General features: G+C 39.9%; 1 pseudogene; it reads right to left on the reverse strand.

Annotated features, from left to right (window-relative positions):
- Positions 1-1,009: 1,009 nt before the first annotated feature.
- LOC143641660 (U2 spliceosomal RNA) lies at positions 1,010-1,176 on the reverse strand (annotated as a pseudogene).
- Between the last annotated feature and the right edge of the window lie 2,653 nt (positions 1,177-3,829).

Genomic DNA, 3,829 nt, shown 5'->3' on the forward strand with positions numbered 1-3,829 from the left:
GTATGTGTAATTGAAAGTTGGGAGGCGCACCTGGCCTTTTCTCCGTCCAGTGGTGACCTAGGGTTCCAGCATCCTCCTCTCTCCTAGTTCTGTATGTGCCCCAGAGCCTCCTTGGAATTTTTAACTGTATCTTCCATCCAGATGGCTAGTGAGTGGAAAGAGGGTATGGAGGATCAAACTGGCCCTTGTAAGGGCCAAGTCTAGCACTGATTTAATTCTCTACTACTCATGTTCTATTAGTCAGAATCCAGTCACATAGCCCCAAGAAGATAGAAGACGACTGGAGAATTAGATTCCAGTGTCCCTCCAAATGGGCAGGACTGCCTTGTTGTAATGTTTCTAATGAAACAGATTTCATTAATAATAGCCAACTATCACTCATGGCCAGCATGAATATCATGTTCATTGCAGTTAATTTAGTTTTATTATCATCTGTATTGTTATTTTCATTGTTTGTTTTTACAAATTGCCTGGTGTGGTCGTATCCAACCTATGGCTATATTTAATCTGACAGCTGGAAGACCAGTGGGGAAGAAGGCACAAACAAGGGACGGGCCTCCAAACACACACTACAAAATCGTGAAGCTGTTTCATGTCTTGGAAACTGCAAGAACCACAGAGATACTTCTTTGTGATATCTATTGATTTCTCATTAAACTCCCCTTTGATTTAATTATGGGTTTAAATAGATCACATTTTCAGCATTAATAAACTCCAGCAGCTTCATATTTGACTTTGAAATTATAGTTAAACTAAAGCTTTTTCTAATAGGAGATTAAATATAAATATATAGTCCATCTCATTTGCTAACTGCTGAAAAGCTTATAATACAGTTATTTCTCAAGATTCCTCTTCCACAGGTTAGGAACAGGAATTATCTCTTTCACCAAGAAGAGGTGCTTTTTTCTTACAATGAGGCAATCGATCATTCTCACAGTGGCAGGCATCCACTGGTTCTTTGGCATTATTTTTAGTTACCTGTAGTTTTTTTTTTTTTTTTTTAATGGATGAGGGGTGCACTGTTTCTGGAAGTACTGCAATACCAGGTTGAGGCGTGGAGTAGACAGAGCAAGCTCCTATTCCAACTCCCTGCTCCAAAAATCCTCAGATAGAGGACGTATCAGAAATTAAACTGATAAGAACATACTACAGTTGATCTTAGCTGCTGAGAGCCATGGCCGAGTCTGTATGGCCCCTGGCATTTTGCTAACAGTATTGATTGACAGGCGAGGCATTACTATCTGCCTCGGCTGCTACTTTTGAGTTCTCCCACTACTTTGGAGTTCTCGTGGGGATTCCCGGGGATTCCCCGGGAGTTCCCATTGGTTGGAGAAGTGCAGGAGGAGGGATTTCCGGAGCATATATTTTCAGTGGCTGGTTCCTGGATGAGAGGCGTGGCGTTCGGGAGGAGTTGCTGGTGGAGTTCAAAAATAAAGTTTGTTCCTGCTTCAGTGGCTCGTTATTTGTGCCCAGCCAGACTGCTGTGGCATTATGTTAGAGTCTGTAAACAAGTCAGGATGGCGCCTGGCATTTTGCCAGGGGGAGTGGTTTGTGAGGTGGCGCCAGCGAGCCATTAAGTGTGGCGATTCCTTATTGGTTGACTGCTGTATCTATTTTATGCTAATTAAGATAAGCTGTGTGGAATGTATATATACCCCTCCTGTCCTACAATAAACGGCTCCCACTCCTGCTCTATCAATCTACACAAGTTGCTCGTCACCCCCCCCCCCCCCCCCCCGTTATCTTGCTGTAGCCGGACTGTGGCACTTAGCCAAAAGGGTGAGAAGTGATTATAGTTTTAATTCATTTAACAAAGAGCATTTTTGATTCCCTAAGCTATGAAAAATAATTTTTAAAAAGTGGGTAAATGTCCTTCGTATGTATTGCTTTTAAACCTCAGGGATAATCAGATGCATTACAACTCTGTTAAGCCCAAGGCAGTTTAATAACTTGCACACCCCAGTCATAAGAACATATAAAACAAGTAGGGCATTACCAACTTAAGTAGGACATTTCCTTTCTAAACATGGAGAAGCAGCAGTATTGTATTGACTCAATGGAATTAAAACTCTGCTTCACTCTCTCCTCACCTTTGCAGTCGTTTAAGACTCTGAGAAACTCTTCGTGTGTTATTGGCTGGTTGACTTTTGAGCATGATCAGGTGTTTTTCTTGCATATAGTCAAAAGTGCCTGATGTGTTGGTGGTTAGACTGGTGGGTGGGAGAGTGAGGTCTGGTTTATAAGATTGTTAATACAGCCCTGCTTAGGGTCATATACTTCAGTTAACACTATCCCTGGTTGAGGGGACTCCTGCTCTGGGGGCAGAAGAGAGAAGAGCTTAGTGTAAGTCTTAAGGTTTATCCTTCTTGATTTTAGATAACTTTAAATCTATATAGTAAAATTGTCTGGCTTCTACATTGGGGTGCATGGTATTGGGGTTAAAGTCTCATTACTGAATATAGCTTTTCTCTAAGTCATATTCATTCATATTATCTGTCCTCCAAAATCCTCTTTTCCCTTTGATTTACATCTTATTTCCTACTCTTCTTCCTTCATGACCCTGGTAGCCCATTTTATCTTCTCTGTGTATTTGACTTTTTTCCTTTTTATAGTCAACATGTGAGTGCGTAACAATATTCTTTAGTGTCTGGCTTATTTCACTTAGCATTAAATCCTTCATGTTCATCAATGGTGTGCAAATGAAAAATATTCCACCATAAATATATAGTACAATTTTTTTTATCACTTTACCCACCAATGGACACTTGAGTAGTTTCTGTATGTTCTGTTTTTTTTCTTTTCCTCTTGTTGTGCTGGGGATAAAACCTAGGCCTTACTCATGTTAGACAAGCACTTTGCCACTGAACTAAGCCCCACCCCACTTATTTCCTTGTCCTGGCTGCTATAGATCATGCTGCAATGAACTCGGGATGCATATATCTTTATAATGTGGTGTTTTCACTGCCTTTGGGCATATTCTCAGAAGGAGGATTTCTGGGTCATGGTAGTTATGTTTTTAATTTCTTTAGGACCATCCACACACTGTTTTCTAAAACAGTTACACCAAACTACATTCCCACTGATAGTGTACAGGGCTCCCTCTTCTCCACACATGTACCAACCCTTGTGATCTTTTGTCTTTTTGATGATAGTCATCTGAACAGGTATGAAGTGATGACTTGGTTGTGGTTTGGATGTACATGTCCCTGGTTTGTGATGTTGAGTACCTTATCATATACCTTTTGTCCATGTGTATGTTGTCCTTGGAGAAAGGTCTCTTCAGACATTTTGCCATTTGTTGAACTTGGGTTGGTTTTCTGGCTGTTGAATTGTGTGAGTTCTTTGTATTTTTAAATATTAACTTCTTATCAGATGTATGATTTGCTACTATTTTTCTCCCAATTCATAGATTGTCTTTGTTGTTTTGGATTGTTTCCTTTGTTGTGCAGAAGCTTTTAAGTTTATAGTTCTATTTATTTGAGCTTTGTAGTCTGAGCTTTTGCTGTGATACCCAAAAAATCATTGCCAAGTTCGAGGTTGAGCTTTTCCCTATGTTTTCTTCTAGGTTCAGGTCTTCATTTGGGTTGATTTTGGGGTTCATTTTTGGATGTGTTTTAAAAACAAGAGTGTCTTCTCAAAAAAGGGCTAAAGTTGATGCTCAAGGATTGTAGCTTTCCTGGCCATTGTTTCTAGGTTTCTCTTTATTCACCTATGTTTAGTGACCACATCGAGGAGCCATTGAAACCTATCACATGGGACTAAGATAGTCTTAAAGTGAATTATTTATCATCATAAAACTTCTATCTAGTAAGATGTCAAGGACATATTT

This window comes from Callospermophilus lateralis, chromosome 4 (genome assembly GCF_048772815.1).
Source record: "Callospermophilus lateralis isolate mCalLat2 chromosome 4, mCalLat2.hap1, whole genome shotgun sequence".
NCBI lineage: Eukaryota > Metazoa > Chordata > Mammalia > Rodentia > Sciuridae > Callospermophilus > Callospermophilus lateralis.